Source organism: Octopus sinensis, linkage group LG5 (assembly GCF_006345805.1).
Source record: "Octopus sinensis linkage group LG5, ASM634580v1, whole genome shotgun sequence".
NCBI lineage: Eukaryota > Metazoa > Mollusca > Cephalopoda > Octopoda > Octopodidae > Octopus > Octopus sinensis.
The window spans coordinates 60,831,846-60,844,828 of NC_043001.1; positions in this window are offsets into that span (position 1 = coordinate 60,831,846).

Genomic DNA, 12,983 nt, shown 5'->3' on the forward strand with positions numbered 1-12,983 from the left:
TCTCTTTTGGCAAAACATTAACAGTAAAAGAACTCTGATTTTCAATTCGATTGTAAGCATGAAGGTGTAAACGTCTTCGTGCTCACTATTATACTGAGCATATAAACACAATATTTTGGCAGCGGTTTATCATACATCTACAAAAGGGAGCATTTGCAATGCATTCTACAACACAGCACAAAACAAAACTAGATCCATAAACATTAGTAGAAAATATAGCCTTAAATTACATAATTCCCTTTGAAACAGATGACTGAAGGTGGATGAAATATTCTCAGAGCGAAATAGAGCTAAAACAACAACGGACATCCAGTACACAAGACAATACTGGGATTTATGACGTATATAGCAAGTTAAATTCAAAATCTACTCATACAGTGAATTTAACTATGTTTATACACATAGGCTCAGGTGTGGCTGTGTGCTTAGAAGATTTGTTACCAACCACATGCCTCTTGTTTCAGTCCAACTATGTGTCAGCTTCGTCAAGGCTGTTCTGCTATAGCTTCGGGCCGACCTAAGTCTTGTGAGTAGATTTGGTAAACGGAAACTGAAAGAAACCCATCGTATATATATGTGTGCGTGTGTGTGTTAGAGCCTGTATTTGTCACCCCTACCATTGCTTGACAACTGATGTTGGTATGTTTACGTCCCCGTAACTTAGAAGTTCGGCCAAAGAGATCGATAGAATAAGTAATAAGCTTACAAAGAAAAAGTCTTGAGTTCGACTTCTTCGAGTAAAATCCCTTAAGGTGGTGCTCCAGCATGGCTGTAGTCAAATGACTGAACCAAGTGAAAAAATTCTTTTTTTAATTGTCCTTTCGTAATCATGTTTTCAGTGCCTTTATATCGGTAATTACTGGTATACAGTAGGAATGTCTGTCGCTAATTGTAGAAGTAAACACCTTGCTTCGATTGAACCTATACTGAAATATAATTAAAATGAGTAACAATTTATAGGAAGTTAGTGGCAGGTAGTGACTTTAAGATATTCCCAAGACGTCTCCATTGAGTGCAACCGTACGATATTTCATCTTTTCCTCTTTAGAGATAGATCACGTGGTTGCAATATATGCAGTTTGGACTTCAGACAACTTACAAGACGGTGTCATGTACAAAGCACACATTTACCAGTGGTTTTCACACTTTAGGAATGGTCAATTGTCTCTTGAAGACCATTCTCGTTCACGGACACCGTTGACATACGGAACGACTGAAAACATCACGAAAATTCATAAAGTGAACTTGGAGGGCCGTGGTCGAACAATTGATAATTTTTTTTTATATGAGTCGTGTGTCCTGGAGCTCCTGCCACCGAATTTTGAGCGAAAAATTCCGAATGAAAAGAGTTGCAGCAAAATTTGTGCTTCGCTTGCTCACAGAAGATCAAAAGTGGTCACGACTGAATGCGTGTTGTGAACTGAAAGAACAGTTGGAAGTTGTTCTTCCTCTCTGTGACTTTGTTTTTTTTTTACTAACGAAAAAGTTAGTTATTCAAGGAATACGTTTTGCAGATGTGGAAGAGGAGAAGAAAAAACGACGGAGGCGTTAAAAGGCATCGCTTCGCAAGGGTTCCAGTACTGCTTCATGCAGCAGGAAATGCGTGGATTGATGCATCGCTTTAAATTGATAATACTTCGCAGGCAATAAACGTGTAAACATGTTAAACTAAATGAATAAAATATTATTGCAAAATTCCAAAATTTCTTTTGGGTACCCTCTCCTACTTGAAAGCAAAATTCATGAAAATCTGCAATTTAGTGATGAATAACACTGTGCAACACTCAAAAAAGTACAAGAGATCTGTGGCCATTTTTGTATGCAAATTGACGTGGGAAATCCATTTCTGGCCTTCTTTTTGTTGAATTAGGCATGGTTTCTACAGAATTGTCACTTTTTATCACTATTATTAAATAAAATTATCTACCGCATTGTAAAATGGGTTTCAACCCAGGGCTAGAGACCAATCTTCGTAACACCTACAATGTGAATCAAAGCTTGAGATGAATGTTATTTTTTTATCTTTCAGATCTTAATTGTTTTCAACAATGAGTGCAAGACAGTGCAAAAATGATCCAAACAGATTCTGTTATATCTGGGGGGAATTGACTTTTGCTAAAGAAAATCACATGCCATATCAAGAAAATATACAATGTATACTTCAATTGTTACTTAGGTGACCAGACTAAGTCATGGGCGCCTCATGTGTGTTGCCTTACATGTGTGAAAACATTGAGTAACTGGTTTCATGATATGGGATGTAACATGTGCTTCACTCTCATTTGGATTTTTGGGGGAAAATCTTGGCAATGTGAGTGATGAACATGGCGAACGATTCCATCAGGTTATTCCAGTGATGGAGCGATGATTCATAAGAAAATGGAACTCTGGTATGTTGGCAGAATACTGCTGGGGTATTAAAAAAGATGATTACACTCCGCACAAGAGGCTTAGAAGGACAAAAGTTGTTTAAACTGAGAGGTGTGTTTTTAATTCATAACCAATATATGTTTTGTTATACCAACTAAATTTTTGTTTTGTTTTTTGTAACTTTCAGTATTTGCAATGTTGTGTTCAATACGCAATATTATGCAGTATATTATCAAACACGTTTCATGGTACAGGAAAACGGTGCTTAATCTAGAGAACTAAAGGTCAGAATCAGAATAGGGACAATTTTTTGACCCCAAAACAAGTCTTACTTAACTTGTACTTTTTGTTAACCTGAAATTTGTTGCACAATGTAATTCACCATGGAAGAAACAATAAATATGTTGTATATATGACGGCTATTGCGTCCCACACTCACAAATGTGCGAGAAAACCTTTACAAAGGACCTAAACCTAGAGTTACATATATACTAAAAAGACAAATTAATATTAGCAAGTCGATTGATGTTAACGATGATAAATTTGATTGTGAGAAATATTTCAAACACAAATATGCAAAACAACCGAAAGCTGGGACGGAATCTGGTTGGATTTTAACTAGTTCCGCACACATTTCGGAAAGAATTACGGTATTTTATCAACATAGCATGTTTGATCAGTTAGAATATAATTTCTACCAAATCTACGAAATTATAATTTGAAAATATTACTCGACTAATTATTTTTTTAATTTCAATATTCTCAATCTTGATTTGTCATATATACAGTAGTGTTTGGGAAACTAATATACACACACACACGCACGCATATATATATATATATTATATATATATATATATTATATATATATATATATATATATATATATATACATATATATATATACATATATATATATATATATATTATATATATATATATATATATATATATACACATATATATATATATATTATATATATATATATACATATATATATATATATATATACGCACAAACACAAACACACACACACACACACTGATATATATATATATATATTATATATATATATATATATATATATATATATATACATACATATACACATATGTGTGTGTGCGTCCCTACGCGTGAGAAAGAAAGAGAGAGAGAGAAAAGGAGGAAAATGGAGAAATTGACATACAGACATCAGTTTATTCAAAAATATTCAAATCCATATAATAAAATTCTTGTCCTACAGTCGTTTCCATAACCAATTAGATCAATTACAAGAATTAAATTGATTTAATTTAATTTAAATTCTCATATTGAAATAGGCTAATTGGATATTTCATCAGGGAAGAATTTTCTCAAAAGGGAGTTACGTCTCAACGTGTTTGTTGACCTACCACTGACTCAAATATGTGCGTTTTAGAATGTGTTCGTTGTTTTAAAAATACCGTTATTTACATTATATATACATATAAACAAATATGTTCGATATATTTGTGCAGAACCATATGTAATACATGACGGTTTTTATTGGCGGGGATGTGGTAGTTAGGGCGAAATAGATGCTATAATAAGAGAGAGAATGATGGGTAGAGAGAGTGGGGGATAAGGTTGTAACATTCATCAAGGAGTTGTGAATGCGTTTGTTAAATATACTGAAGATAACAAAAATATGGCGCATCAAAACTTCTAGTTAATTACAATATAATAGTGTTGCCTCATCAATATTTGTGCGTAAATCTATGGTCAATATAAAATTTGTAAACGAAAACAAACCTTAACCATTACCAGATACTATTTATAAATAATATATATCAGACCATTGAACACTAAAGCTGTAATTACAATTAAGATAATGTTCTAGCTCAAATTTAGTTTTATAAATTATTATAAGAATTTCCACGATATATTAATAAGAAACGTGCTTATTTTGAATTTATAATAAAATAACGATACATTGTCACGTATAGATGACATGACGTGCAGCTACACCATTTAATTGATATATTATATTATATTACATCATAACATATATTTTTCATCAATATTACATCACCTAACCATTTATTAACGATCAACATCAATGATGATTATATATTGAATGGTAATTTCTAAGAGTCCATTTACTTGCGTGAACACATGAAAAACCAGAAGTTAAGAGACGTTTCGTAGAATATAAGATCAAAAATAAATCAAAAGGAGTTTTCAGGCTTATAAGCAGTTGTCTTGCTTATAATCTCCTACTCCACAGACAAATGGTTTTTCTTGTCTATCAAGTCCCAGATAAATTTACTGAGGATGGTAGGTCTGTTCATATTAAAGCTGTAAATATGGTTTGAGATGCGTTTCTTAACAAAATTTTGCACAACCCCTATATAGAAGAAACTTTTACCCTAAGATATTACCGTACATCTGTAAACAACATTATTTTGCTTACAATAATTTTCAAATAAACATTCAGTTCTAAACCTGCCATCAGAAAATGTATTTTCATTAGTACTAGTATTATTATTCTGTTTCACACCATTATAAACAATATAATTGCTATCTGCCATTTAATCTGCTTTCAAGAGATTGGGATGGGATTGACACGGGCTGTTTCCCTTTGCACAATAGACGTCCCAAATTTACTTTCCTTTGTAACGTTTATTCCATTGGTATTACTGTTATGGCGTTTATTACTATTACAATTATTATAAAAATTAGATACTTCCTTCCGCTAATTGAAGATATAATTTGGTATAAATTATTAGATATGAAATAACCAATTTTAAGAAGCCTGGTGTTTGTAATATCCTAATATTTATTTTCCTTTGTAAAGTGTTTAGAGAAAAGTTTGTGTAAGGTTCCAACCAAATTACCCTTAATTTGCTTTGCGAATGGAACTATGAACCAAAAATGGCTTTTAAAAAACACACACATTCTAAAACGTATAGATCTCTGGTCTGTTATAGGCCAACCAAAATTTTAAAATGAAACTCCTTTTTGTGAAAATTTTCCCAGATGAAATACCCAATTAATTAATTTTAATATGAAAATATAAATCAATTCATATTTAATTTCTGTAATTGAATTTATTGAATATGGAAACAGCTGTAGGACAAGAATTTCGTTATTTGAATATCTTTGAGTAAGCTAATATCTGGATGTCAGCTTTTCCATTTTCTTCCTTTTCTCATTCATAAATATTTTAGATACTTATATAAATCAATGCAAATCTGATATATTTAAGTTTCATTGGACACTGCTATAAACCGGAGAGCGAGGATGCTAGCATCTTTTAAAGGATTATAGTTCCTTGACACAATCAAATTACATATATATATATATTAGAGCTTTACCTTTACGGGATGCACTCGTCAACAAAATAGATAGGAAGACAATATTTCATATTGTAATGCAATGAATGCATTTAATATACAAAAGCACATTATTGCATGATGGATGCAACCACAATATGCTTTATACATTATATCTTTTGTACATTGAAATGGAAATATATTTTCTAATAATACCTGACTGATAATTCATGTTTAAATGCACGCAGTTCAACAATATTCCGGAATCCGTTGAAAGTAATCTTCTATTATATAGTGTAATTAATCAATTACATACTTATTACTGTTATTTGATTCGAAGAAATGCACATATATGTAACCTTACAGTCTGCACAGTTTGAGTACAAATGTTGAATTACTGTTATTCAAATCCCTATTTGTTGATTATTCATGAGAACGTGAATAGTTAATTCTTTCATTTTCCATAATCTAAGTACATTTCACATATTCTCCATCATGGATGTATGTTTCTGTATAAATATATATGTGTATGTGCGTATGTATGAGTTTGTATATATATATATATATATATATATATATATATATATATGTATGTATGTATGTATGTATGTATGTATGTATGCATATATATATATGTATATGTATATATAAATATATGTGTGTGTGTGTGTAATATGTAAATATATACATATAACTATAAATATTCACACTATCTGTCTATTTATATATATATATATGTATATATATATATATATATATATATATATATATATATATTATATATATATATTATTATATATATATGTATATATATATATATATATATATATATATATTATATATATATATATATATATATATCACAAAGTGGAGTTGTAGGGTACCGCACGACTGGAATTATATAAGGAAGAAGGTTTGAAAATGCAGTTTTAAAAGATGTTTATTTACGTTACTGTTTTCACTCTTTGGAAAAAGATTGTCAAAAGTAACATGTAAAAGTTTGGTTGTGTTAATTATTGGTTGTTACAAAATGCTACAATACATATATATATACAGTCTTTGGTAACAAGAACATGTTAAGAACATAAAAAAGTTTAACAAATTCATTAGAATATCGGGCACAAAAGATTACAACATAAATATACATTCTCAAGAAAATGTTAAAGATAGTTTCCAGAATGAATTATTAAAAAGTTCAGTGAAATATTGGTATACACGCAAAGAATATTATGAGTTCAAAAAAGTTTACATTATAGTAGTAGGGAAGCTCAAACTGACATGTCCACCATGTTAACGTAAAATATTATCTATTTCAAGGTAAAATGTGTGTTTGGGTGGGAGAAGGAAGAGTAATGTGGAACTGAAAAGAATTTCTCATTTTTGTCTCTCCTTCACGTATCAATGATTTGGGGGATTGGTCTTTAGAGGTCAGAATGGTTCTAGTGTGTGTACCTTTGTGTGTGTATATACATATGTGGTGTGAATAGATGTGTCTGTGTGTTTGTAAAATCTGGTAGGATGGTGTGTGTATATGTGTGCCCATTTGTCAACCGTGTGTGTGATTGTCTTGGTGTTGTATGTGTGTGTATGTATGTGCGTGATTAGCATTTGTCATGGTGCTGTGTGTGTGCATGTGTGTGTATATGTGTGTCCCTTTTTGTCAACCGTGTGTGTGATTGTCTTGGTGTTGTGTGCATGTGTGTGTATATGTGTGTCTGTATGGAGGTCAAAATGGTGTGAGTGTGTGTGTCTTTGTGCGTGTATATATATGTATACATGTGTTTGGGTGTGTGGGGTGCTGTTTTTGATTGGCCACAGGGTCCATTGTGGCGTAAATAGATGTGTGTTTTTAAAATTTGGTAGGATGGTGTGTGTATATGTGTGCCCGTTTGTGTGTGTGTGTATGTGTGTGGTTAATGTTTGTTAGTGTGTTGCGTGTGCGCTAGTGTATATGTGTTTGTTCGTATGTGTGTCCATGTCTGTTGGGTGCATCTGTGTGGCGTGTGTGTGTATATGCATTTTGTGTGTGTTGGTATTGAGTATGTGTTTGTATTGAGTGTGTGCGTATATATGGTGCGAGTGTGTGTCTTTGTGTGTGTGTATATACATATACATGTGTTTGTGTGTGTGTGTGTGTATGAATGTGCGTGATTGGTCTTTGTCATGGTGCTTTGTGTGCGCACCTGTGTGTATATGTGCGTCTGTATGGGGATCAAAACGGTGTGAGTGTGTGTGTATATATATATATATATACATATATATACATACATGTGTTTGTGTGGGGGCCGATTTTGATTGTTCCCAGGGTCCACTGTGGTGTAAAAAGACGTGTTTTTAAGATTTGGTAGGAATGTGTGCGTATATGTGTGCCCGTTTGTGTTTGTATGTGTGTGGTTAATGCTTGTTAGTGTGTTGCGTGTGCGGCAGTGTGTGTATGTGTTTGTTCGTATGTGTGACCATGTGTATTGGGTTTGTCTGGGTGGCGTGTGTGTGTTTATGCGTTTTGTGTGTGTTGGTATTGAGTATGCGTTTGTGGGTGTGCGCGTACAAGGACACAAATGTGCGCCGGTATCCAACTGGAAAAGATGTTTTCTTGGTGATAAAAAAGCTAGTAACATTAGTATTATATATATATATGTACATATATATATATATATACATATATATTTATATATATATATATACATATATATATGCATATGTATTTATTATATGTATGTTATTTATTTAATGCTTCATTTATTGAAGGAGAAGAAGAAGAAGAAGAAGAAGAAGAAGAAGAAGAAGAAGAAGAAGAAGAAGAAGAAGAAGAAGAAGAAGAAGAAGAAGAAGAAGAAGAAGAAGAAGAAGAAGAAGAAGAAGAAGAAGAAAGGAATGCGAGATTTGTATGACAGTATCGGGATATTAAATGGACAATTGACCTAAAAGTGACTCGTTAGTTATGATTCTGAAAAAACTCTTGAAGTGATTGTTTTGAATTTATCGATTTTAATATTTGCGTGTGTGTCATTGTAAGTCCTTGGTGAATACGTCATTTGTTGCGGATGCATTCCAAAGGGGTTTGTATTTTGTGATAAAGAATGACTCTTTACTTGCTACAGGTTGTATTGTCCCTGAATTGATAGTGGTGAAAACTTCTAAAGCTGTTTTTTTTTGTTGTTATTGACGCAAATGTCGACGTGTTCGCTGAATGCTGTTTTACTGTTATTCGGAATTTTGATCTGAGATATGTGTAGATTCATCCTTTGAAGTAGACTATTTATTGTTTGGCCTATGCATTGCTCTCGATACCCTGAGCAGATTAATACGTATATCAGTAAAATCTATTTGCCACTGCAAAGTAGCAGTCCTCATTAGGATGATGTTACCACTTTTTTTAGCCCAAGGAAAACATTTTTTCAAGCTGGGTAACTGCGTCTTATATCTCGAACAAGGGAGCTAATGTCCCCACTCTGCCTTAAATGGTACTTGTAACCGATACTTTCTTGGTTATTTCCGTTCATTGGCACAAAGCGAGCAGTACTAGTCCTTGCTTGAGATATATATTTTTAAAGTGACCAACAGTCACTGATATCGTTTAGAGAAACACAATTAATTTTAAATCAGTAAGCGAGAATTAATTAGTAACGGTACTTCAGAATAAAATATATTTGCCAATGTAAAGTGGCATTCCTGATTAGGACGATGTTACTACCTATTATTAGCTCCAAGAAAACATATTTTCTAGCTAGCTACCGACGCACAACTTCGTGCTTATACCTCTAACTGGGCCTAGTGCTGCCATGTCTAGCCAACGGTTATACTGAGCCGATGAAGAGAAATAACCTAGAAACAATGTTCGGCATGTACAGTTTAAAGCTGAGTGGAGATATTAGCACTCTTGTTTGAGGTACAAGGACACAGCTGTGCGACGGTAGCCAACTGGAAAAGATGTCCGCTGGTACCATTTAAGACTGATTGCGGACATTAGCTCCCTTCTTCGAGGTAGAAGGACGCGGTTCTGCGTCGGTTACTGGCTGGAAAACATGTTTGCTGGAGCTAAAATCCGTAGTAAAATTGTTCTAATCAGAACTGCTACTTTACGTTGGAAAATACATTTTTCTCTATAGTACTGTTACTACTTACTTCTCGCTGAGAAATTTAAACTTATTATTTTCTTCCTTATATATATTTAATACTAAAACTCTAGAAGATATTTGTTTGTACCCGAAATATCTCAGAAATAGTATATTTTACCTTAATTCTACTTTTTCTTCTTCTTTTTCTTCTTCTTTTTCTTCTTCTTCTTCTTCTTCTTCTTCTTCTTCTTCTTCTTCTTCTTCTTCTTCTTCTTCTTCTTCTTCTTATTATTATTATTATTATTATTATTATTATTATTATTATTATTATTATTCTCCTTCTTCTTCTACTTTTACTTCTTTTTCTTCCGTTTCTTCTTTTTCTTCTTCTTCTTCTTAATCTTCTCCTTCTTGTTTTTCTTTCTTCGTCTTATTCTCTGCCAGTTCTTCATCATGTATTCCTACATCCCCAACGATGGCAATATCTATGATAATTATTTCCTTCATTATTGTATCAACTACAGCAATGTCTGGTCTCTGATCATCAAACACCGAATCACATTGGATTTAAGATTGTATATTCATAATTCCCGATGATAACGTGTTTCATGCTCGTACCATTTCAATATCTTTTCAACACCATGTTTCTCACACAATCTCCAGGGAGCACACATAAGTTATCAACATCATAATCTTCATCTCCTCCTCCTCCTCCTCCTCATCCTCATCATCATCATCATCATCATCATCATCATCATCATCATCATCATCATCATTATTATTATTATTATTATTATTATTATTATTATTATTATTATTATTATTATTATTATTATTATTATTATTAATTATTATTATTATCATTATTATGCTTATTATTATTATCACCTCCGCCTTAGCGAACGCTGTGGTATTGATTTCAGTCGTGTTTGTTTGTTTGTTTGTTTCTTAATCCGTGAGCAACATATCTTAAGAAACGCTGAATGGATTCGTATGAAATTTCAGGGATGTTTGGCAGTGTGACTAGCACTAACTGTTTAGATTTTAGGATCGATCCAGTACCGCACACGGACAATTTTTCCTATTTTTTGTTTACTTAAGTTTTGAGAGATGTCGTGTTCATTTTTACTATCCTCGGTTGTAAGAGCACTACAGTTTATTTCAGATATTTACATTTAAAAATCGTCTCAGGTTAAACGTTGAGGGGATGTTGGCTTTGCCTTGGCGGATGTTTGCGTTCTCTGACTGTTCTTGTTGTTGTTGTTGTTATTATTATTATTATTATTATATTATTATTATTATTATATATTATTATTATTATATATTATTATTATTATTATTATCATTATTATTATTATTATTATCATTATTATGCTTATTATTATTATCACCTCCGCCTTAGCGAACGCTGTGGTATTGATTTCAGTCGTGTTTGTTTGTTTGTTTCTTTCTTAATCCGTGAGCAACATATCTTAAGAAACGCTGAATGGATTCGTATGAAATTTCAGGGATGTTTGGCAGTGTGACTAGCACTAACTGTTTAGATTTTAGGATCGATCCAGTACCGCACACGGACAATTTTTCCTATTTTTTGTTTACTTAAGTTTTGAGAGATGTCGTGTTCATTTTTACTATCCTCGGTTGTAAGAGCACTACAGTTTATTTCAGATATTTACATTTAAAAATCGTCTCAGGTTAAACGTTGAGGGGATGTTGGCTTTGCCTTGGCGGATGTTTGCGTTCTCTGACTGTTCTTGTTGTTGTTGTTATTATTATTATTATTATTATTATTATTATTATTATTATTATTATTATTATTATTATTATTATTATTTCATGAACACTCACAACTTATTTTGTTGAGTATGATAGAAAGTGTCAGCTGTCCACAGCCAGTAGACTAAGATGACACTTGTTTACTGGTCATGCTTCAAGAATTCTGCGAAGAATTCTTACAGTTCCAAGCAACGCTGAATTTTGTAGGTGTTCCTTCACACTGGCCTGTTACTAGCTGAGTGCTGAAATTCCCAAGTGCACCAATTACTATTAGTATCACGTCTACTCTCTTCATTGACCATAACCATCGTATTTTATTATTACTATTATAATTATTTTTATTATTGATTTAATATTTTCTTATCCGTTTAAATTGGAAAGGCATAAAATATTGCACCGTACGGTATCTTATCTACCACATGCAACCTTAAATAAAATAACTTAACATGTAGCTAGGATATGTAATCTTATGTATACATTTCTCGTAGATATGTTCTCGGTAAATGTATCAATACACAATATAATTTTTTCATTTATAAGATATTATTACATATGAAATTTTTTCCGTATTTTTAATATACTTATTTGTACCCTTTACTCCATATATAAAAAAGATTTTTCTTACATTCACAATCCACTATTACCTTACATCAGTTATTATTATTTATATAATATTGCTATAGACTTCCCACTTCCATTATGCCAAACTAGATTCTCAACTCTTGTTCTGTTTTGTAATTTATTCATACAAAAACATAGTCAACCTACTAAATACCGATAACTATAACGCTTTTAAAAAATATTCTTACGACTTTGTCTCAGCTTAATTGCCCCTACAATATTAATTTCCTAGCCTCGAAGGGTTTTTTTCAATATTTTTAGCCACAGCAAGTACTTCTGTTTTTATTTCTTTATCTTATATTTAATTCACACAAATGAATAAACGTTTTTACACTAAAAAATAGCATCCATTATATGGAGCTATTCTCTAATAACTCCGTTTTCTTCGTTTGTATTCAACTAGCATAATAAAAACTATATTAACTAGTTTTCATTTTTTATTCTCGCACTGAAAATTCTTTTTTATTAAAAACAACTTTAAATATACACCATACCTTATATTACTTATATATTACTCATAACTATCAAGTCATATCCTAATTCAAATATAAGTATGCTGCCCCACTGGACATCTCTATCTTAATAAATGCTTTCTTTAGAGTGTATATTACTTAACTACTTATTTTTATATAGAGGGAATATTTCTTAAACATCTTTTATTTATATTTTCAAATAACCGTTAACCACATTTCTTTTAGTTTTGTTCACAACTAGACTCAACAAGTATGCTCTTGATCTTTCATAAGGATAAAATATGTATATCCGAATATGTTATTTCCGGCATCAACTCTTCTGTAACAATAATAACAATTTTTTATATATATTTTTTTGCAACGAGGAGATCAGTAATATGAAATTATTTTA